Source organism: Pseudophryne corroboree, chromosome 9, assembly GCF_028390025.1.
Source record: "Pseudophryne corroboree isolate aPseCor3 chromosome 9, aPseCor3.hap2, whole genome shotgun sequence".
In the NCBI taxonomy this organism is placed as follows: Eukaryota; Metazoa; Chordata; class Amphibia; order Anura; family Myobatrachidae; genus Pseudophryne; species Pseudophryne corroboree.
This window is the reverse complement of record NC_086452.1, coordinates 321,656,511-321,681,652: the sequence shown is the minus strand read 5'-3', so window position 1 is coordinate 321,681,652 and position 25,142 is coordinate 321,656,511. Positions and strand designations below refer to the sequence as shown.

Genomic DNA, 25,142 nt, shown 5'->3' with positions numbered 1-25,142 from the left:
TTCTGGGTCTTCTGCTGGAAGATCCGAGGCCTCTTCCGCTTCGGGAGGACCTGCTGCAACAGGGGCCGTTCGCTTATCAAGACTTACCGTGGCTACGTTTGACAGCATGGAAGTTGAACACCAGATCGGAAGGGCATTCCGAACAAGGTTATTCCTACCCTGATACGGGCTAGGAAAGGAGTAACATCTAAACATTACCATCCCATTTGGAAAAAGTATGTCTCTTGGTGTGAATCCAAGCAGTTTCCTTTGGTGGAGTTTCAACTGGGACGGTTTCTCCTCTTTCTGCAAGCAGGTGTGGATATAGGCCTGAGGTTGGGATCCGTAAAGGTCCAGATTTCTGCCCTATCCATTTTCTTCCAGAAACAACTGGCTTCCCTCCCTGAGGTTCAGACTTTCTTGAAAGGGGTTCTGCACATCCAGCCTCCCTTTGTGCCACCTACGGCACCCTGGGATCTTAAAGTGGTGTTACAGTTCCTACAATCGGTTTGGTTCGAGCCTCTACAGGAGGTTGAGGTCAAGTTTCTTACGTGGAAGGCTGTCACTTTGTTGGCCTTAGCTTCTGCTAGATGTGTGTCGGAGTTGGGGGCTTTTTCCTGTAAAAGCTCCTAATTGATCTTTCATGAAGCTAGAGCTGAGCTCCGGACACATCAGCAGTTCCTTATGAACGTTGTGTTGGCTTTTCATATCAACCAACCTATTGTGGTGCCAGTTGCTACTGACTCCTCAATTTCATCAAAGTCCTTGGATGTTGTATGGGCTCTGAAAAACTATGTGAAGAGGACTGCTCGTCACAGAAAATCGGACTCTCTGTTATTCCGGTATGATCCCAAGAAAATTGGGAGTCCTGCTTCTAAGCAGACGATCTCTCGCCGGATCAGGTTCATTATTCAGCATGCATATTCTATATCAGGATTGCTGTGTCCATCTGTTAAGGCCCACTCTACTCGTAAGGTGGGGTCTTCCTGGGCCGCTGCCCGGGGTGTCTCAGCTTTACAGCATTGCCGAGCAGCTACTTGGTCAGGGTCGAACACGTCTGCTAAGTTCTACAAGTTCGATACTTTGGCCTTTGAGGACCTGAAGTTTGGTCAATCAGTTCTGCATGAGCCTCTGCGCTCTCCCTCTCATTCTGGGAGCTTTGGTACATCCCCATGGTACTAATGTGGACCCCAGCATCCTCTAGGACGTAATATCCTACCGGTAAATCCTTTTCTCGTAGTCCGTAGAGGATTCTGGGTGCCCGCCCAGCGCTTCGTTATCCTGCAGTGGTATCTGGTTCAGTACGACTTTGTTCTTAGTTGCATACTGCCTTGTTACTTGGTTTAGTAATGTTTCAGCTGTTGCTGAGTTTCAAGCTAGTTAGCTTGGTTTGCCTTGTTGTGTGAGCTGGTGTGACTCTCGCCACTATCTGTGTATAATCCTTCTCTCGAAGATGTCCGTCTCCTCGGGCACAGTTTCTAGACTGAGTCTGGTAGGAGGGGCATAGAGGGAGGAGCTATCCCACACTCTCAAACACTTAAAGTTCCAGTGGCTCCTAGTGGACCCGTCTATACCCCATGGTACTAATGTGGACCCCAGCATCCTCTACGGACTATGAGAAAAGGAATTACCGGTAGGTAATTAAAATCCTATTTTCCCCACTATAGATGTCAAACTAACCGGCCTGTAGTTACCTGGATGATTTTTGGATACCTTTTTAAATAATGGAACTACCTCTGCTATACGCCAATCCTTCGGTACCATGCCAGATCTAATTGAGCTATTGAAAATCAAGTATAGGGGTCTTTCTAGTTGTGACCTAAACTCCATAAGAACCCTCGGATGAAGTCCGTCCGGGCCAGGTGATTGATTAATCCTTATTTTGCGTAATCTCTTCCTGACTACTAATTTACTTAAACAAGTATCTAACCATGAATCCTTACTGACACTATCGCTATGCACTACTCACACTGTCCATTCTTCTCTGGTGAACACTGATGAAAAAAATTTGTTCAGTATTTCTGCTTTTGATTTGTCATCATTTAACAATACTCCAAATTCATCTTTTATTGGACCTATGTTCTCCTTTTTTAACCTTTTACTGTTTATGTATTAAAAAAAAAATAGGATTGGTTTTACTCAATTTGCTTTTAGTTTTTTCAATTTTAGCTGCTCTTATTGCATTTTTACGTCTTTTACTGCATTCCATGTAGTACTGGAATGAATCCTCCTTTCCATTAGATTTAAATGCTTTGAAAGCACGCTTCTATCGATTTCGGCCTTGACCTTATTGTTAAGCCACATCGGTTTGAGTTTGGTACTCCTGCCATTTTCCTGTCTGCACAGTGCTGGATGGAAAAACAGGTCCCTCCACAGCAACTCCAGCTATCAGTACACGGTACCAGGGGGTTGGAGAAGGGAGGGGAGGCTGTAAAATGACTGTGTCTCCTATTAAGAGACACAGTCTGCGCTGACAAGGGGTCTCCCTTTACTGAAAACGCTGTGGTGTGGTTTGACTCCGATCTCTGTGTCTCTCTTGCCATTCTTGGGAGGGGTGGGGGGGGAGGGAGGGAAACTCTGTCTGGCCCCACCTGTGTGTGTGTGTGTGGAGTGTTTGGTGGTCTCCTTTAGCTATGTCCAGGGACACTGTGTCATATGCTGCAGATGATTTATCCTCCCAGGATGATCCCATTCCATGTAATCAGGATAGCACTGGTTTAGCACAGATACCAGCAAGGGAACCAGAGTGGTTTTCCTCTATCAAATCTTGGATTTCTCAGATTTCTGACAGGGTTGCAAGTACTGAATCTGCAACCCAAGTATTACAGAGCTCTATGGCAGTATGGCCTGTTTCTGGTACCTCAGGACGCCCCGCTATATACCCCCACAAACGTGCGCTTGTGCATGTCGCACAAGACGACACGGATACCGATTCTGACACTACAGATGGTGATGGGGATGTGTTGTGGGGGTCCGCATCTCTTGCAAAGGGGGTGCAATTATTGATAGAGGCTATCAGGGATGTGTTGAATGTTAATGATACCACACCTGAGCAGGTTGAGGAGGCTTTTTTCACTGAAAATAAAAAAGCCTCGTTAACCTTCCCTGCGTCAAAGGAATTGAATACTATTTTTGAAAAAGCATGGGAAAACCCAGAGAAAAAATTCCAGGTCCCTAAAAGGGTCCAGTTGGCATTTCCTTTCCCTGAGGAGAATAGGAAAAAATGGAAAAACCCGCCGATTGACGCCTCTGTGTCCAGACTCTCAAAGAAGGTGGTTTTACCTGTAACAGGATCTACCGCCTTAAAGGAGCCGTCTGATAGGAAAATTGATAACACATTTAAATCAATGTATACTGCTTCAGGGGCCATATTACGTCCCACTATTGCTACTGCATGGATTGCAAAGGCAATAGTAAAGTGGTCGGCTACCTTACTTGAGGATTTGGATACTATGGATACGGATGACATTGCATTGTATTTATGCAACATAGATGATTCTGCAGGTTTTATGGTAGAATCGATGAAAGACCTGGGTTCCATGGCTGCTGGAATTTCTTTCATGTCTGTTTCAGCTCGTCGGGGACTGTGGCTGCGCCAGTGGTCGGCCGACGCGGAATCCAGAAGAAGTGTGGAGTCCCTACCCTATACAAGTCAGGCTCTCTTTGGGGAAGCTCTAGACGCGTGGATATCCACCGCTACAGCGGGTAAGTCTCAGTTTCTTCCCTCAGCAGTACCTGCTCCGAAGAAATCTTTCTCTTCATCTGCAACGCAATCCTTTCAGCCTAACAAGCCTAGAAAGGCCAGAACATCCAATACCTTCTTTAGGGGAGGTCGGTTTAAGTCCAAGAAACCTGCTGCTGCAGGTTCCCAGGAACAAAAGCCTGCTTCGGGTACGCCAAAGTCCTCCGCATGACGGTGGACCACACGCCCCGGTGGTGGGGCCAGTGGGAGCGAGGCTCAGACACTTCAGTCATGTCTGGGTATCGTCCGGCCTGGATCCCTGGGTGGTAGATATTGTGTCTCAGGGATACAGGCTGGAATTTCAAAATCTTCCCCCCTCATCGCTTTTTCAAGTCAGGCTTACCAACTTTGTTGGAGGACGGCACTGTACTACAAGACAGGTCATTGTGCCAGTACCACCTCACATGGTGAACAAAGGCTACTATTTGAACCTTTTCGTGGTACCAAAACCGGATGGTTCGGTCAGGCCCATTCTGAACCTAAAATCATTAAACCCCTTTCTGAAGGAGTTCAAGTTCAAGATGGAGTCTCTCAGGGTGGTGATATCAGGTCTGGAAGAAGGGGAATTCCTGGCATCACTAGATATCAAGGATGCACACCTCCACATTCCGATCTGGCTGCCGCATCAGGCTTATCTCCACTTCGCATTGCTGGACTGTCAGTTTCAGTTCCAGGCCCTGCTATTCGGCCTTTCCACTGCACCGAGGGTGTTTACCAAGGTGATGGCGGAAATGATGATTCTCCTCTGCAAGCAGGGTGTGAACATCATTCCATATCTGGATGATCTGCTGATAAAAGCATCATCCAAGGAGAAGCTGCTGCAGTCCATTGTTCTCACAACGCAACTGCTCCAGAGTCAGGGTTGGATTCTGAACCTTCCAAAGCCACATTTGGAACCAACCCAGAGGTTGTCATTTCTGGGAATGATCCTGGATACGGAAGTGCAGAGGGTGTTTCTTCCGCAAGAAAAAGCGTTGGTGATACAAACTATGGTCTGGGATGTCCGGAAGCCACCCCAGGTGTCGGTTCATCAATGCATTCGCCTATTGGGAAAGATGGTGGCCTCTTACGAGGCTCTCCAGTACGGGAGGTTCCACGCTCGGACCTTCCAACTGGATCTCCTGGACAAGTGGTCAGGATCACACCTTCACATGCACCAGAGAATTTGTTTGTCGCCAAAGGCCTGGATTTCACTCCTCTGGTGGCTCCAGTTGCCTCACCTTCTGGAGGGATGCAGGTTCGGGATTCAGGACTGGGTCCTTCTAACCACGGATGCGAGCCTTCGGGGCTAGGAAGCAGTCACTCAAGAAGTAACCTTCCAAGGACGGTGGTCAAGCCTGGAAGCCGGCCTGCCCATAAACATCCTGCAACTAAGAGCCATCTACAACGGTCTTCTTCAGGCGACCCTCTTCTTCGAAATCGGGCCATTCAAGTGCAGTCGGACAATGTAACAGTGGCTTACATAAACCGACAAGGCGGAACGAAGAGCAGAGCGGCAATGTCAGAGGTGACAAGAATACTCCTCTGGACAGAAAAGCATGCATTAGCGCTGTCAGCCATCTTCATTCCGGGAGTAGACAACTGGGAAGCAGACTTCGTCAGCAGACACAATCTCCATCCAGGAGAGTGGGGACTCCATCCGGAGGTGTTCAAGGAAATAACAGATCTTTGGGGTTTACCCCAAATAGACATGATGGCCTCTCGTCTTAACAAGAAGCTTCGGCGTTATTGTTCCAGGTCGAGGGACCCACAGGCAGTGGCAGTGGACGTCCTGGTGTCTCCGTGGGTATTCCAGTCAGTGTACGTGTTTCCACCACTCCCACTCATCCCATGAATCCTAAAGCTCGTAAGGAGAACAAGGGTTCAAGCGATCCTCATTGCCCCAGACTGGCCAAAAGGGGCTTGGTACGCGGACCTTCTGAATCTACTGCAAGAAGAGCCGAGGCCTCTTCCTCTTCAGGAGGACCTGCAGCAGCAGGAGCCGTTCGCCTATCAAGACTTACCGCGGCTACGTTTGACAGCATGGAAGTTGAGCGCCTGATGCTTGCTCGGAAGGGCATTCCGAAGAAGGTTATTCCTACCCTCATACAGGCTAGGAAAGGGGTAATGTCTAAACATTACCATCGTATTTGGAAGAAATAATAAGATTTTAAACCTACCGGTAAATCTTTTTCTCCTAGTCCGTAGAGGATGCTGGGACTCCGTAAGGACCATGGGGTATAGACGGGCACCGCAGGAGACATGGGCACTCTAAAGACTTTAGAATGGGTGTGCACTGGCTCCTCCCTCTATGCCCCTCCTCCAGACCTCAGTTAGAGAAACTGTGCCCAGAGGAGACGGACAGTACGAGGAAAGGATTTTTGTTAATCTAAGGGCAAGATTCATACCAGCCCACACCATATAACCTGGAATATACGCAACCAGTTAACAGTATGAACAAAACAGCATCAGCCAAAGACTGATCTCAACTGTAACATAACCCTTATGTAAGCAACAACTATATACAAGCCTTGCAGAAATATGTCCGCACTGGGACGGGTGCCCAGCATCCTCTACGGACTAGTAGAAAAAGATTTACCGGTAGGTTTAAAATCTTATTTTCTCTTACATTCTAGAGCACAGGTTCTCAAACTCGGTCCTCAGGACCCCACACAGTGCATGTTTTGCAGGTCACCTCACAGAATCACAAGTGACATAATTAGCTCCACCTGTGGACCTTTTAAAATGTGTCAGTGAGTAATTAATACACCTGTGCACCTGCTGGGTTACCTGCAAAACATGCACTGTGTTGGGTGCTGAGGACCGAGTTTGAGAACCACTGTCCTAGAGGATGCTGGGGACTCCGTAAGGACCATGGGGATTATACCAAAGCTCCAAACCGGGCAGGAGAGTGCAGATGACTCTGCAGCACCGATTGAGCAAACATGAGGTCCTCATCAGCCAGGGTATCAAACTTGTAGAATTTTGCAAAGGTGTTTGAACCCGACCAAGTAGCTGCTTGCCAAAGTTGTAACACCGAGACGCCTCGGGCAGTCGCCCAAGAAGAGCCCACCTTCCTAGTGGAATGGGCTTTTACCGAATTTGGTAACGGCAATCCAGCCGTAGAATGAGCCTGCTGAATCGTGTTACAGATCCAGCGAGCAATAGTCTGCTTAGAAGCAGGAGCTCCAACCTTGTTGGCTGCATACAGGACAAACAGTGCCTCTGTTTTCCTAATCCGAGCCGTCCTGGCTACGTAAATTTTTAAGGCCCTGACTACATCCAGGGACTTGGAATCCTCCAAGTCTCCCGTAGCCACCGGCACCACAATAGGTTGGTTCATATGAAACGATGAAACCACCTTAGGCAAAAATTGAGGACGCATCCTCAACTCTGCTCTATCCACATGGAAAATCAGATAGGGGCTTTTGTGAGACAAAGACGCCAATTCGGACACCCGCCTTGCAGATGCCAAGGCCAACAACATGACCACCTTCCAAGTGAGAAATTTTAATTCAACTGTTTGAAGAGGCTCAAACCAGTGAGATTTTAGGAACTGTAACACCACATTAAGGTCCCAAGGTGCCACTGGGGGCGCAAAAGGAGGCTGGATGTGCAGCACTCCCTTTACAAAAGTCTGGACTTCTGGGAGAGAAACCAATTCCTTCTGAAAGAATATAGATAGGGCCGAAATCTGTACCTTAATGGTGCCTAACTTCAGGCCCATATCCACTCCTGTCTGTAGAAAGTGGAGAAAACGGCCCAAGTGGAAATCTTCCGTAGGAGCATTCTTGGCTTCACACTAAGATACATACTTCCTCCAGATACGGTGATAATGTTTCACCGTCACCTCCTTCCTAGCCTTTATCAGAGTAGGGATGACTTCCTCCGGAATACCTTTCCCAGCTAGGATTCGGTGTTCAACCGCCATGCCGTCAAACGTAACCGCGGTAAGTCTTGGAATACGCAGGGCCCCTGCAGCAACAGGTCCTCCCTGAGAGGAAGAGGCCATGGATCTTCTGTGAGCATCTCCTGAAGATCTGAATACCAGGCCCTTCGAGGCCAATCTGGAACAATGAGTATTGTCCGAATTCTTTTTCGTCTTATGATTCTCAATATTTTTTGAGATGAGAGGAAGAGGAGGGAACACATAGACCGACTGAAACACCCACGGTGTCACCAGGGCGTCTACCGCTACTGCCTGAGGTCCCTTGACCTGGCACAATACCTCCGAAGTTTCTTGTTGAGGCGTGACGCCATCATGTCTATTTGAGGAAGTCCCCAAAGACTTATCTCTGCAAAAACTTCTTGATGAAGTCCCCACTCTCCTGGATGGAGATCGTGTCAGCTGAGGAAATCTGCTTCCCAGTTGTCCACTCCCCGGAATGAAGACTGCTGACAGAGCGCTTACGTGATTTTCCGCCCAGCGAAGAATCCTGGTGGCTTCCGCCATTGCCACTCTGCTCCTTGTCCCGCCTTGGAGGTTTACATGAGCCACGGCTGTGACGTTGTCTGATTGAATCAGAACCGGTAGGTCGCGAAGAAGATTCTCCGCTTGTCGTAGGCCATTGTATATGGCCATTAATTCTAGAATGTTGATGTGTAGACAAGCCTCCTGGCTCGACCATAGTCCCTGAAAATTTCTTCCTTGTGAGACTGCTCCCCATCCTCGGAGGCTCGCGTCCGTGGTCACCAGAACCCAGTCCTGAATGCCGAACCTGCGACCCTCTAGAAGGTAAGCACTCTGCAGCCACCACAGGAGAGAGACCCTGGCCCTGGGGGACAGGCTTATTTTCTGATGAATTTGAAGATGGGACCCGGACCACTTGTCCAGAAGGTCCCACTGAAACGTCCTCGCATGAAACCTGCCGGAGGGGATCGCCTCGTAGGTCGCCACCATTTTTCCCATTACTCGAGTGCATTGATGAACTGACACTCTGTTCGGTTTTAACAGGTCTCTGACCATGGCCCTCATTCCGAGTTGATCGGTCGCAAGGCGAATTTAGCAGAGTTACACACGCTAAGCCGCCGCCTACTGGGAGTGAATCTTAGCTTCTTAAAATTGCGACCGATGTATTCGCAATATTGCGATTACTAACTACTTAGCAGTTTCAGAGTAGCTCCAGACTTACTCTGCCTGTGCGATCATTTCAGTGCTTGTCGTTCCTGGTTGACGTCACAAACACACCCAGCGTTCGCCCAGGCACTCCCACCGTTTCCCCGGCCACTCCTGCGTTTTTTCCGGTAACGGTAGCGTTTTCAGCCACACGCCCCTGAAACGCTGTGTTTCCGCCCAGTAACACCCATTTCCTGTCAATCACATTACGATCGCCGGAGCGAGGAAAAAGCCGTGAGTAAAAATACTTTCATCATAGTAAAGTTACTTGGCGCAGTCGCAGTGCGAACATTGCGCATGCGTACTAAGCGGATTTTCACTGCGATGCGATGAAAAATACCGAGCGAACAACTCGGAATGAGGGCCCATGTTCTGGAGTTCCTGGGCTTTTTCCATCGGGAGAAAAACCCTCTTTTGTTCTGTGTCCAGAATCATGCCTAAGAACGATAGCCGAGTTGTTGGAACCAACTGTGACTTTGGTAGATTTAGAATCCAGCCATGCTGCTGGAGCACTCTCAGGGAGAGCGACACGCTTTTCAGCAACTGATCTCTCGATCTCGCTTTTATCAGGAGATCGTCCAAGTATGGGATAATTGTGACTCCCTGCCTGCGCAGGAGCACCATCATTTCCGCCATTACCTTGGTGAAAATCCTCGGGGCCGTGGACAGTCCAAACGGCAACGTCTGAAACTGGTAATGACAGCCCTGTACAGCGAATCTCAGGTACGCCTGGTGAGGGGGATATATGGGGACATAAAGGTATGCATCCTTTATGTCCAGTGACACCATAAAATTCCCCCCCTTCCAGGCTGGAGATAACTGCCCGGAGCGATTCCATCTTGAATTTGAACTTTTGCAAGTACAGGTTTAGGGATTTTAGATTTAGAATGGGTCTGACCGAGCCATCCGGTTTCGGAACCACAAACAGGGTTGAATAGTACCCCTTCCCCTGTTTAACTAGGGGAACCTTGACAATCACTTGCTGTTGACACAGCTTTTGAATTGCAGCTAAAACTATCTCCCTTTCTGGGGGAGAAGCTGGTAAAGCCGATTTGAAAAATCAGCGCGGAGGCACCTCTTCGAATTCCAGCTTGTAGCCCTGGGATACAATTTCCATCGCTCAAGGATCCACGTCTGACTGAACCCAGACGTGGCTGAAGAGTTGAAGACTTGCCCCCACCGGCGCGGACTCCCTCAGTGGAGCCCCAGCGTCATGTGGTGGATTTAGTAGAAGCCGGGGAGGACTTCTGCTCCTGGGAACTAGCCATGGCAGGCATTCTTTTCCCTCTACCCTTACCTCTGGTGAGGAAGGAAGAGCCCCGACCTCTTCTGGATTTATGCGACCGAAAGGACTGCATCTGATATTGTGGTGTTTTCTTTTGCTGTGGGGAAACATAAGGCAAAAAAGTAGATTTACCCGCGGTAGCTGTGGAAACCAGGTCCGCGAGACCTTCCCCAAATAACACCTCCCCCTTGTAAGGCAAAACTTCCATATGCCTCTTTGAGTCGGCATCACCCGTCCATTGGCGGGTCCACAGGGCTCGCCTAGCAGAAATCGCCATGGCGTTGGCTCTTGAACCTAGTAGCCCAATGTCTCTCTGAGCGTCTCTCATATATAAGACTGCATCTTTAATGTGACCTAAGGTCAATAAAATGGTATACCTATTTAGGGTATCAATGTCAGCTGACAAGGTATCTGTCCAAGCTGCTACCGCACTACAAACCCAAGCCGATGCTATTGCCGGTCTGAGCAAAGCACCCGTATGTGAATAAATTGATTTTAAGGTAGTTTCCTGTCTGCGATCAGCAGGATCCTTGAGGGCCGCCGTGTCTGGAGACAGTAGCGCCACCTTCTTGAACAAGCACGTTAAGGCCTTGTCTACCCTGGGCGAGGATTCCCACAGTACCCTGTCCTGTGCAGGGAAAGGATACGCCATAAGAATCCTCTTGGGAATCTGCAGTTTTTTGTCTGGAGTTTCCCACGCTTTTTCAAATAACGCGTTCAGCTCATGAGATGCGGGAAAGGTTACCTCAGGTTTCTTTTCCTTAAACATGCATACCCTCATGTCAGGGACAGAAGGGTCATCTGTGATATGTAAAACATCTTTTATTGCAATAATCATATAATGAATACTTTTAGCCACCTTTGGGTGTAACCTCGCATCATCGTAGTCGACACTGGAGTCAGAATCCGTGTCGGTATCAATGTCTGCTACTTGGGACAGGGGACGTTTTTGAGACCCTGAAGGGCCCTGTGACACAGTCAAAGCCATTGATTGACTCCCTGTTATATCCCTGGACTCTGCTTTGTCCAATCTCTTATGTAATAAAGCCACATTTGCATTTAAAACATTCCACATATCTAACCAATCAGGTGTCGGCGTTGCCGACGGAGACACCACAATCATCTGCTCCACCTCCTCCTTAGATGAGCCTTCCGCTTCAGACATGCCGACACACACGTACCGAGGAAAAGGGAAAAAAAGTACTGCGCTATAAAGTCCCCACACCAGGTCTAAAAAATCCTCTTAGATTTCTTCATTGTCATCCTGATCATCTGTGATGCTTCTCTTCCTTGGATTTTTCAGATGGTTTTTGTTTGTTTCTATGTTTTCCATTAAGTGGTGGAATTGATCTCTTTCTTCTGTTCTGGCTGTTTGTTGTCCTGCTTTGTATGAGTCTCTTATTAATTTGTATTGATTACGATTCTGTTGGTTTTGATATGATACCAACTTTTGATTGTATGGTTGGTATTGTCGATTCTTGGCTGTATGTAAAGGGGTATTTTTTATAAGTGGTTCTCTGAAGGTAACCTGATTGTGTTGGTATTTTTTATAGGGCTGATTTTCTTGTCTTCTGTATGGACGGTACTGTCGTGTTGGTTTTTGGTATCTTTGTTCTTGTTCTGGTGTGTTCTTCCAATTTGTTGTTCTTCTTTTATTGGAATTGTTAAGTATAGTGGTATGTTTTGCAATGTCCCGTTGGAATTTTTTCTGTTTTGTATTTATGATGTTTTCTTCTAATTTTGCAATTTTACTGTTAGTCATGGTCCTCAAGTTATGGTAATCCTCCATTATATGCAATGGTTTGAATTCTTCTTCTGTTTTTTTGATGGATTTGTTTATCTGTTCTAATGACATTTGTCTATCCTCAATGATAAGTTTAATGAGGTTCTTTGAACAGTTATCCAGTTCCTCATTCCACTTGGTAAAGAAATTTCTGCTTGATGGTTCAAAAGTTGGGTTTTTCTGTATTCTTAAACCCCTAGGAATGAGGTTATTGTCCAGATATTTTTTCAATGTAGTAATCTCCCACCATTGTTTTACTTCCTGGATGTCATTTTTTTTCCAGTTTCAGGAATTTAGCACAAAATCCTTCATCTTCAACTGGTTCTTCAATTGTTTCTATAGTTGGGCATGTTGAAAAAATACTGTCAATTTCATTTCTTTTTATTGAATATGTAATGTGTATGGCCACAAGTTCGAGACTTTGAGTGAACTTCAGATCATCAGAAGCCAATCAGTTCTGCAGGAGCTTCAGCGCTCTCCCTCCCATTCTGGGAGCTTTGGTACATCCCCATGGTACTAATGTGGACCCCAGCATCCTCTAGGACGTAAGAGAAAATAGTCCGTAGAATGATGCTGGGCGCCCGCCCAGCGCTTCGTTTTCCTGCAAAAAGTTATTTGGTTCAGTACAACTTATTTGTAGTTGAGTACTGTATTGTGACTTGGTAAGTAATGTTTCAGCTGTTGCTGAGTTGTTCAAGCTAGTTGGCTTGACGTGCCTTGTATGTATGAGCTGGTATGAATCTCACCACTATCTGTGTATAATCCTCTCGAAGTACAGTATGTCGTCTCCTCGGGCACAGTTTCTAGACTGAGTCTGGTAGGAGGGGCATAGAAGGAGGAACCAGCCCACACTCTCAAACTTTTAAAGTGCCAATGGCTCCTGGTGGACCCGTCTATACCCCATGGTACTAATGTGGACCCCAGCATCCTCTACGGACTACGAGAAGAGGATTTACCGGTAGGTTTTTTCTGAATTTAGAAACATTTGGCCTAGGGGAGCTGTACAAAGAATTCTGATACTCTATGGCGCCATGACTTCAAAAAGTTTGGGATCCACTGTCCTAGTGTATTGTTTTACCTAGGGCCTACAATGCTGTTAAGACCTGTTCATAGCTTCTCCTCCCAGGACAAGGTCTTCCTACAGTGGTAAGCACTGGCTATGGGGGTTACACTAAGATAACAAACTGGGGGTTTTCTAATCTTCTACAGTCTATACAAGACAAAACTTAGGCTTGGTATAAAGTTAAAGCAGGATAGTGTAAGCAGGTCAGAATATGGGTACAAGTGTGCAATGGTGGAAAAGTGCATTTCATGGACCCATACTGTAGCTAAATTTTGCTACATTGGCCAGCAATGTCTCTCTAGTTCTCACCCACCCCACACACTCTCTTCTGAAATAACACATATGCCGGTCTAAAGATTCCAGCATTTGTATTGCTGATGTAATAAGACATTTTCAAATAAATTTGCAAAGTGAAAAGGAACTTCTTTTCGGGTAAAATAGGCTTCCGCCATTCCCAACCAAAATTTTTAAAAACTTACATAGACTGTTCAGTGTCTCTCAGACCTCTCAACATGCCATCAGACCACAACACTCACGTGCCCCATACCTAGCCCCTTTATTTATAGTGTTACACACACACACACACACACACACACACACACACACACACACACACAGAAGTTCCCCAAATGTATAACCGTTTTATAGTTTGTGGACGTTCAAATGAAATCAAATAGTCACTGAAATAGTCATTCACTAGTTGTGTACAGCTCCCCAGACGACACAATCTTCCTCACCAATCAGCAGTGATACCGCTTTCCAGTAATCCCTCTCCTACTCCCTGCTGGCAGTGCTGCGCTACCTTGTAATGCTTAAGCTCAGGGAATCTCTGAAAAGCTATTGCAATTGGGATATTAGAGATGCTGGATCACTTGTGAAGAGGTTCCGAGCTGAACTGGATAAATACCAAACTAGAATGCTGACTGGACAACTGGATGATGACACTTAGATTCCAGACTGGAGTGCTGACTGGCCTTGTACTGGGATGACGACATTTGGGATGAGACTCTGGGAATTTCCGGACTGAACCGGCGAGACTTTGGTAAAATCGTACTGGAACCGGTGAGGCTTAGTAGATCCAGACTGGAATCTGTAAGGCTTGCAGCACCGGTCTGGAACCAGTAAGGCTAGTAGAACTGGACTGGAACCGGGAAAGGTTGTAGAACCAGACTGGAACCTGTGAGGCCTGGAGAACCGTACTGGAGCCTAGGAGACTTGTAAAACTGGACTGGAACCAGTGAGTTTTGTAGAACCGTACTGGAACTGGTGAGAGTTGGAGAACTGGACTGGAACCAGCGAGACTTGGAGAACTGGACTGGAACCTGTGAGACTTGTAAAACAATACTGGAACCGGTGAGGCTTGGAGTACCAGACTGGAACCAGTGAGGCTAGCAGAACCGAACTGGAACCGTTGAGATTTGGAGAACCGGACTGGAACCGCTAAGGCTTGTAGAACCGGACTGGAACCGGCAAGGCTTGTAAAACTGGACTGGAACTGGCAAAGCTGGACTAGAACCAGTAAGGAACTGAACCAGCGAGACTTTGGTAAAACTGGACTGGAACCGGTGAGGCATAGTAGAACCGGACTGGAATCGGTAAGGCTTGTAGCACCGGTCTGGAATCAGTGAGGCTAGTAGGACTGGAACTGGGAAAGCTTGTAGAACTGGACTGGAACCAGTGAGGCTTGGAGAACCGGACTTGAACCTGGGAGACTTGTAAAACCGGACTTGTAAAACCGGACTTGAACCGGTGAGGCTAGTAGAACTGAACTGAAATCGGGGAGACTTGGAGAACCGGACTGGAACCGGTGAGGCTTGTAGAACTGGACTGGAACCGGCGAGACTTGTAGAACTGGACTGGAACCAGTAAGGCTGGACTAGGGGGGTAATTCCGAGTTGATCGCTAGATGCCGTTATTTGCTGCGTAGCGATCAGTGAAAAAAACGGCTAATCTGCGCATGCACTGCAATGCGCACGCGTGTTGTACAGGTACATAGTCCTTTGTGGTTTTGCACTGGTTCTAATGACTATTCCAATCGCACAGCCGAACGCAACGAGATTGACAGGTAGTAGGAGTTTCTGGGTGCCAACTTACCGTTTTCTGGGAGTGTTTGGAAAAATGCAGGCATGGCTGTACGTTTGCTGGGCGGGTATCTTACGTCATTATCATGTCACTCGTTGCAGCAATCATTGCACAGGATAAGTAACTACAGGTCTGGTCTTGTTTTGCACAAAATGTGTTTGCAGGCGCTCTGCTGCACAGGCGTTCGCACTCCTGCAAAGCAAAAATACACTCCCCCGTGGGTGGCGACTATGCATTTGCACAGCTGCTGAAAACTGCTAGCGAGCGATCAACTCGGAATGACCCCCTAGAACCGGTAAGGCATGTAGAACCGGACTGGGACCAGTGAGGCTTGGAAAACCGGACTGGAACCGGTGAGTATTGGAAAACCGGACTGGAACCGGTGAGAGCCTGATGCATAGATGGTGAACGCAGTAACTCAGGAAGTAGGGCTTCTGTAGTCACAGTAGGGCTGTGACTGCGTTGCTTAGTCCCAGAGTGCTGCAGCTGGACTTTCTTTAAACCCCCTGCCGGACTGTGATTGGCTGCAGGAAAACTGGCTAGCCAGAGTTCCGTGAGTGGCCCCACACAGTCAGCTGACCGGACTGAGGCTTAGAAATCATGGAGTGCAGCAATGTCAGAGAATATCACAGTACTGCACACAGGAGCTTGAATAAACCTCAGCCACACAAAGAGTTATCCATAGGCAAACGCAGGGGGGGTTTCCAGTTGCACGGAAACCCCCTTCCTCTTGGCAAGTGACTCAAATTATGACAATAATAGTAATGGTAAATAATACTATTACTAGAACTGCCGCCACATAATGCAGTTTTTGGGACAGCAGAGCTGCTGCACATGCCCAGATGCCCAGTGGTAGCAGCTTCTTCTACCAAGTTTGCTGTGTGCGTGGATCTGAGTCCTCAATCAGTGCACTGGACCAAAGAGTAGCTACCAGGAAGAACAGACAGGTGCATTACCATAAGGTGGAAGAATGTGTTCTTAGAAAGTGCAGTACTGGGTCTATTATGTTTGTTTGTTTGTTTGTTTGTTTGTTTGTTTATTTATATGGTATGTTTAACCTTTTTCTGACCACTTATTTATATTATTTAAGTATGTTTGATAAAGCCTATACTATAGACCATCTATAGTGTTAAATATAAATACTGTATTTCATACAGTATACAGTGTATAAAAAGACCAATGTTTAGAGTCATTACTAGGTTCTTCTACCGCTCCCCCAAACTCCTACACTTGCTCCAATGTTCTGCAAAGTGGGAGATTGTGAGATTGCATTTGGAAACCCCCCCTCAAGAAATCCTGCGTTTGCCACTGTTATCAGCTGGTCTGAGAACACTGCTGCAATCTGCAGTCTGTGCACCTGTGAAATCAGTCTGGGAAAGAGCTGCAGCTTGGGTACTAGTATGTTGCTCAGGCCTAGAATGCTGCAGCTGGTTCCTTTTAACCCCCTGCTGGACTGTGATTGGCTGCAAGGAACTAGTATGCACAGCAAACACTGGAGTCAGAGACTAAAGCATGGCTTAGCAAATTCAGGAATACTGCAGGAAATCCTGGCCTGTCAGTGGCGCACGCAGGGGGGGGTTCTGAGTACCTGGAAACCCCCCCTTGATGAGCCGAATTCTCTATTTTTGAGACGGAGACACAGCTGTCTCCGTCTCAGGTAAAAGCCGCGATCGCGTATGCGATTGCAACCGTCAAGCTGCTGCCCTGCTGCAACCACAGAGAGCTACTGTACTGGATGTACAGTAGCTCTCTTCTTCTTACAGAATGGCCGTCGGGGAGCTGCTGGTTGCGCATGCTCAGCCACGGCAGCTCCCACGCTGCTGCCCATCGATCTGCTCTCAGCTCCTGGTGGGGAAAACAATGTGTGTATGTATATATTTGTAGTTATGTATGTATGTGTGCTTGTGTATGTATGTATGAATGAATGTATGTATGTATGTATGTATGTATGTGTACTTGTGTGTGTATGCATGTGTGTGTGTTTTAGTGTATATATGTATGAATGTATATGTGTGTGTGTGTGTGTGTAAATATGTACGTGTGTGTGTGTATGTATATATATATATATATATATATATGTGTGTGTGTGTGTGTGTATATATATATATATATATATATACATGCACACATACATATACAGAGACACCTCCCCCCCCCCCCCCCCCCACAGAAACCCCCCTCACTAAATCCTGCGTTTGCCCCTGCCTGTAGGACAGTAGGCTGAGGTAAGACCATACTTGCCTACTTTGCTGTCCCCTCCTCGCGTTATAGGTGGCCGGCAGCAGGATGGGCGTTCCGGGGAGAGGGTGGCCAACAGGGTAGTGGACAGTCCGGGGGCGTGGCATGATGATCGCGTCATTGTGGCTCCGCCCCGGCTATGCAGTGGCGAGAAAAGAGGCGCTGTATAGTGGGGGGCAGAGCTAAGATGACGCGATTCAGTGCGAGTCGCGTCGTCGGACCCCTCGGACCACCCACTTGTTCTCTGCTGCGAGCAGGCGAGGAGGGTCGTGGAGGGGCAGCACGGAAAGTGGGAGGCTTAACCACCTTTCCGGGGTGCCAGGAGGGCCACCCGATTTTCGGGAGCCTCCCGGCCATTCCGGGAGGGTAGGCAAGTATGGGTAAGACACTGGGCTGGTTGCAAGAACATAAGAGATTAAAGTCAGGTTCATGACAGCCCCTATATGAGTATTTGGGCAGGTTTATTAATTATGCCTCTTTTCTTCTGGGAGTAGTATGACAGTCATCAGGATGACATGCGAATGTTGACAGGGGCAAACTGTCTACATGCACCATGTCATCATGCTCAGCACGTCAATAGTGACCATGTCAACATGCATCATATCTACCTAGATATGTCGACATGATGAACTGTCCAAACCTGACCACAGCCTTACCTCAACTTCCTCTCGCAGCTTAGCCATAACCGTCCCACCATCAGCCTAACCCTAAATGTCGGCATCCTCAAAATGTCAACATTTCACACCGTGACACTTCAGATGACATTGTGAAACTGACGAGAGTTTGAGGATGTCGACAACTTGGTGCCTGACAGTTTGAACCATGTCTATGTTCTGATGCCAAATTTGTGGTGTCAACCGTATGAGCGTCAACACTGTTACTGACGGCCATTCGACCGGATACCATACTTCCTTAGACACAGGGATATCACAATACTTTGCTTTTTCAGGCAATTAACAGGTTAATAAAAATTGCCTGACACAGGAAGTGCCAAAGAACATTTTGCTTGCTTAAACACTACATGCATGGAATGAAATTGATCCAACTCAGAAAAAAAAAAATCGGTTGACATTTAGAATTAATAACTACAAGATGCTATACTGGGAATGGGTTGCTGTTAATGATAGTGATCCCAATTAAGGAAAAGCACGGAGTAGCTCATCTGGATTATGTTCATGTGTAGGAATTCCAAGTTTAAATCTTCTATTCATTTGAAACATTGGGAAACATGAAAAAGGATAATATAACTAAGATTCCATTAAATATGTTTCATTATGATTTACAGTGTAATTCATTATTAAAGTGATACCTCGCCTGTAATTCTATGAATAACAAAGTATAACAAACGCTCACTAGCGTTTTTCGCTGCGCAGCGATCATGCACCGCAATGCGCAGGCACGCCGTACGGTTACAAAGCAGATCGTTGTTGTGCACTGGTTCTAGCAAAGAAACCATTCGCACAGCGGTTCGCAAGGAGATTGACAGGAAGAGGGCGTTTGTGGGTGGCAACTGACCGTTTTCTGGGAGTGGTTGAAAAACGCAGGTGTGTGCAAGCGTTTGCAGGGTGGGTGTCTGACGTCAATTCCGGGCTTGAATATGCTGAAGTGATCGCAGCGACTGAGTAAGGTCTGAGCTACTCAGAAACTGCACAAACTGTTTTTGTGCAGGGCAGCTGAACATGCGATCGCACACTTGCACAGCTAAAATACACTCCCCTATAGGTGGCGACTATCTGATCGCAGCGCTGCAAAAACTAGCTAGCGAGCGATCAGATCTGAATTAGTCCCAATATCTGACTAAATTGCAAAAGTAGGCACCATAACTTCAAACTCTCAGTTCAGCATCAAATGTGTTGCCTTATTTTTCTCTTCCAACCTACTTTTTTACCATGTTCATCTTCAATCAGTAACAAGTAGCTTGGGAAGCAACACAGCAGAAAATGTCTCATCTATCTTCTTCTTGTTATCAATGTAATCCTTGACCTGCATGCTTCCTTTGACTGATCTGCTATACTGCAGCTGTATTGCTTGTGAGAGCTGTAGGAGGCAACCGTCTAGGACAGAGGTTCTCAAAAGTGGTCTTCAATGCATCCAAATGGTCCATGCGGGTAATGCAAAGTTGATCGTAGATGTGCTAACATCTACGATCATTTACTCCGACATGCTGGGGGACGCCCAGCACAGGGCTAGTCCGCCCTGCATGTCGGGACCTGCCCCCCACACAGGTATAAAAGCATCGCCCTTTTGTACCTGGCAAGTAGCTCCCTACCTGCGCAGCTCCTGTGCACTGGCAGGGAGCTACCCGCCGCGTTCCAGGTCGCAACGGCTGCGTGTGATGTCACGCAGTCACTTTGGCCCACCCCCCCAACAGTCCGGACACGCCTCTGTTGTCTGGACCGCGCCCCGCCAGTGGCGTTCTTTTCCAAGGCTGTTGGCACGCCCCCTCCCGCCCCACGACCGCCTCTCCCTGTCAATCAGGCAGTGGCGATCGCAGCCAGTGCGATGCTGATAGCATCTGACTGGGCTCCCAAGGTGTGCGTGTGCACTCCACAAAGTAATTCAGACTGCGATCGCTACAGCTGCAGCGATGCAGTCTGAATTACCCATCATGTTTCAGGTATATCCATGGCTCAGCACAGATGGTTAAATCAAACGGAGGTGCTAATTAAGTCACCTCTGGGCAAGCATGGATAAACTTAAAACCTGGACCATTTGGGTGCCTTGAGCACAGCGTTTGAGAAATTCTGGTCTGGGGATGGGTATAGTAATCTGAAGATTTACTCAGGTAGCTATACATCAGCCAACCAGGGTACATTGGTTTCAGTAGCGGATCTTGCCACAGGCAAGCAGGACTTTTGCCCGGCGCACCGCCTTCCGGAGGGCGCCGCACCATGGCAAGATCCGCTGCTGCTGTGCCGCCCGCTGCCCGCTGTGAAGGGAAACTAGACGCTACGCGTCTAGTTTCCCTTCGTCGGCTGCCAGTTGTGAAGGACCTCTTCGTGGAGAGGACCTTTACTGTAATGATGTGCGGTGCGCGTTGACGTCATCGCGCACCGCACATCAAAGGTCCTCTCCACGAAGGGAACTAGACGCTTAGCGTCTAGTTTTCCTTCGTGGAGAGGACCTTTGCTGTGCGGTGCGCGATGACGTCATCGCGTACCGCACATCCTACTACAGTACAGGGGGCGTAACTGACCACGCCCCCTGTATGAAGCCACGCCCCTTAATGCCGCCCGGGGCGCAAGAAGCCCCGGAACCGGCCCTGATTGGTTTCCACAGGGAAACATCGGGTGTAGAGTGGATCTTGATCCAAAGAGGCACCCACAGGCTAAAGCTGTAGGCTGTCCCAGGATGCTTTGTGGGGCCTCCTCTATAACCCCGCCTCAAGGCACTGTGAGCTCAGTTTTGAGTTGGTGCCTGTAGAAGCAGTCACTTAACAGGAGGGCTGCACTGGGAAGCCCTGAAAAAGCTTTTTCTGACAGAAAATTTCTTCAACACTGAGCTGTCAGTGCTGTATGTCTGCTTCGTCACCTCCCAAGAGGCGTTGCATACTCCCGCAGCCTGTACCCGGGAACTTGCGGCGGAGACGCTCCGACTCTAGGCACACTGTCGCAGACGCTCTCCTGGTTCGCGTTGCTGCTACTGAGAGGAGGTAAGAGGGTCCCCCAGGAGAGACCTGCCACTCAATCGCGTTCCTGTCACAGTCTAGAGGTCTAGAGAGACGGACTGCGACGCTGGCATAGACACTGTAACAGAGCAGGGACACCACTATATCCACCAGGGCATGGGAGCAGTGCTTAAAGTGGTCCTAGAGAGGTGGTGGAACTCCCCCCCCTCCCCCCCCCCCCCCACGGCGCCCCTGCAATAAAAGAATTGCACACTGACTGAGCCGGAAAGCCGGAGCCCAGTACCGAGCTCCTGCCGCCGGCTTCCGCTGTGCAGGGAGAGCCGGGCGCCACTGATAACACGATCTCAGCGGGCGCCCGGCATCTCCCTGCGGCGCCGGCACACATCGGGTTAGGTCTCCAAGTGGAACTGACGGAACACAGTTCCGCCCCGTTCTGGCTCATATAACCCCTGCATAGGAGAACAGGTCGGATATGCCAATATCCATTTTAATAAGACTCCATAGTACCAGGTGGTGAGGTCCAGCGTAGGGGAACCAGCGCTTGACCTGTTGCCTCTCCCCTGGCCCAGGGCACCATCTATTGCTGGTGTTCCCACCCTGGAGCTGCCTCATACTCTCCTCACTCCCTGACTGAGAAGCTGGGTGCCATTTTCTAAAATAGATGTGACTGGTCTCCGGGACTGCAGGGCAAGGTCTCCTTTGTAAACCCGCATGTTCATCAGCGCCGCGGTTTTACAAGCACTTAAGTATTCTAAATGTCGATATTAAGACAACGTTAGTTAAGAACAAGTGTACCTGTGCCAGAGTATATTGTACGAGTATTCTGATATATACATCCGGTCTCAGACCATGCATTGTTACATATAATATACATATACTAGTCCAGTGCAGTTTTATCTGCATTGTCACTGTGACTGTGTGCCTGTATCTGCTGTGTGGATTTCACTTTCAGTGTATCCCAGCTATATTTATCACTGTATTCTGCACCCTAAGGGACTAGGGGGGTCATTCCGAGTTGATCGTAGCTGTGCTAAACATACACACTGACATGCATGGGGACGCCCAGTCCAGGGCTAGTCCGCCCCGCATGTTTGTGCTGCCCCCCCCCCCCACAGAAGTGCAAAGGCATCGCACAGCGGCGATGCCTTTGCACTTCAAGAGTATCTTCCAACCAGAGCAGCTTTAGCGTGCTGGCCGGGAGCTACTCGTCGCTCCATGGCCCGCAGCTGCTGCGTGTGACGTCATGCAGCCGCCGTGGACCACCCCCCCAACGGTCCGGCCATGCCTGCGTTGGCCGGACCTCTCCCCCTTAACGGCGGCTTGACGCCGACATCCAGCCCACAACTGCTGCCATACGCCGGCGCACTGCAGCGCCGGCGCAGTTCCGACCCGATCGTTGCGCTGCGAGAAACTGCAGCAAGCGATCGGGTCAGAAATGACCCCCTAGGTGCGTAAGGGTCCATATGTAGTGCTTCACAGTTTTTACCCATTAATTACCCTCATTCCGAGTTAGCTACTTTTTGCAGCCGTGCAAACGCATAGTCGCCGCCCACGGGGGAGTGTATTTTTGCTTTGCTAGTGTGCGATCGCATGTGCAGCCGAGCGGGGCGAAAATGTTTTTTTCAGTTTCTGAGTAGGTCTGAACTTACTCAGCCCTTGCGATCACTTCAGCCTGTCCAGTCCCGGAATTGACGTCAGACACCCGCCCTGCAAATGCCTGGACACGCCTGCATTTTCCCTACCAGTCCCAGAAAATGGTCAGTTGACACCCATAAACGCCCTCTTCCTGTCAATCTCCTTGCGATCGGTTGTGCGAATGGATTCTTCGCTAGAAGCATTGCACAGCAACAATGCTGTTTGTACCCTTACGACGCGCGTGCGCATTGCGGTGCATACGCATGCGCAGTTTTGCAGTTTTTCTAACTGATCGTTGTGCTGCGAAAATCGTCAGCGAACGATCAACTCGGAATGACCCCCTTCGTGTTCTCTACTGTGTACTTAGTCACCAGTGGCAAACGCAGGATTTGCATGGGGGGGTATCCAGAACTGGGTGGAACCAATCATGGGGGTGGGGACTGAGGTGACCCAGTATATGCTGGGTCCGTAAAACGTGTGTGTGTGTGTGTGTGTGTGTGTGTGTGTGTGTGTGTGTGTGTGTGTGTATATATATATATACATACATACATACGTCATATTAATCATGCATTCATTCACATATATATATGATGAAGTCCTGTTGCTGACGGACGAAATGCGTTAGAACTACCTGCAGACATCTCCTTTTATGGACAGATAAGCTTCATACAATTTTCAATCCTGTACGCATGCCTTCCAGCCATTCTTATGGACAGATAAGCTTTATATAATTTTTTATTCTGTACGCATGTTATTCAGCTATTTTTATGTATTTTTATGTTATTATATGTATTAAACTTATTTATTTTTAATATATACACTGCTCAGGCCGCATATTGATTTCATTTGGGAATAAGCTGGTTCCCTAATTAGGCCTGTGAAATTTCGCAGTGACACAATATGAAATTTTAAATGGTATACACTATGTTTGATTTCCTCTTTCTCATACGTCCTAGAGGATGCTGGGGATGCTTCAAGAACCATGGGGTATAGACGGGATCCGCAGGAGACATGGGCACTTTAAGACTTAAAATCGGTGTGAACTGGCTCCTCCCTCTATGCCCCTCCTCCAGACTCCAGTTCGATTCTGTGCCCAGTGAGACTGGATGCACACTGAGGAGCTCTCCAGAGTTTCTCAGAAAAATATTTTTTGTTATGTTTATTATTTTCAGGGAGACCTGCTGGCAACAGGCTCCCTGCATCGTGGGACTGAGGGGAGAGAAGCAGACCTACTTCTGTGAGTTTCAAGGCTCTGCTTCTTAGGCTACTGGACACCATTAGCTCCATAGGATCTGATCGCTAGGTACGCCTAGATGCTCGTTCCTGGAGCCGCGCCGTCACCCCCCTTGCAGAGCCAGAAGACAGAAGCCGGGTGAGTAGAAGACGATCACAAGACTTCAGTGACGGCAGAAGATTTCAGTGACGGCATTGAGGTACCGCGAAGCGGGCGTGCTGCACGCCATGCTCCCACATACACTGAGACACTGCAGGGTGCAGGGCGCAGGGGGGGCGCCCTGGCCAGCATAAAAAACCTCAATAGCACTGGCATAAGAGTATACAGTGCCTGGGCACTAAATACAGACCCCCACCAGTATAAATATATAAAAATAAGCGGGACTGAAGCGCGCCATTAAGGGGGCGTGGCTTAGCCCCCACTGCTCTAACCAGCGCCATTTTCTCTTCACAGCTGCAGAGACGCTGAGCCTGGCCTCCCACACTGCTGTACAAGTAGCAGGGTGCAAAACGGGGGGGGGGGGCACGGTTGATTTGGTGCTATTTTATTGATATTAAAAGCGCTAACAGGTCTGGGCAGTATATTACACGCTTCAGAACCGGGATAGGCGCTGGGTTGTGAGCTGGCAGAACTCCCTCTGTGTTTCTCTAACAGGCTTTGCTGTGGGTCTGTCCCCTATAGCCCCAGTGAGTTGTGGGTGTCGGTACGCGTGTGTCGACATGTCTGAGGCTGAGTGCTCTTCCCAGGAGGAGGCTGGAGTGGGGACAGAAAAGACTGAGGGAGTGACTGTGTCGGCACCACCGACGACTGATTGGGTAAATATGTTGAGTGTTTTGAATGCAAATGTGGCTTGGTTGAATAAGAGATTATAGAAATTGATTTGGACCGAGCGCTTATGTGTGCTAATGTATAGTGTGCTAAGAGAAATGAATATAATAATAAATGAATATAATAATAAATAAAATAAAAGTAAACAAAAAATGAATAAGGACGAGGGAAAGGTTGGGTAAGGGTAGGGGGAGGAAGTGCAATGTTTACAGCTCCTTTATGTATTTTGTGGAGCTTGTGGACACTTTGGATGAAAGGCTCAGTCTATTCGTTTGTAGTGGAAAAACTTTCCCTGACTTACCCTATTATCCAGTATAGGTGTGGCTCTGGTGTTTTTTGACAGCGTACAGGATAGCTTCTCCTGCCTGTGCTGTTAATCACGTTCCACTCCTTCTGGCCGCACTGTAGCCGCTGCACCGTTCATCAGACCGGAAGTTCGGATGTTTACTTCCGGTATTCGGGCGCTTGCGGCGGCGGGCTTCGTGTCCTTGGTTTAAGCTTTGTTCTTCTTGTACCCCAATGCGTTTCGAATCCGCAGCAGGATTCTTTT

General features: G+C 48.3%; 1 protein-coding gene across 3 annotated transcripts in view; it reads left to right on the top strand.

Annotated features, from left to right (window-relative positions):
- LOC134958116 (extracellular serine/threonine protein kinase FAM20C-like) overlaps positions 1–25,142 on the top strand; it is a 402,537-nt gene that overhangs the window by 59,361 nt on the left and 318,034 nt on the right. The window lies entirely within an intron of this gene.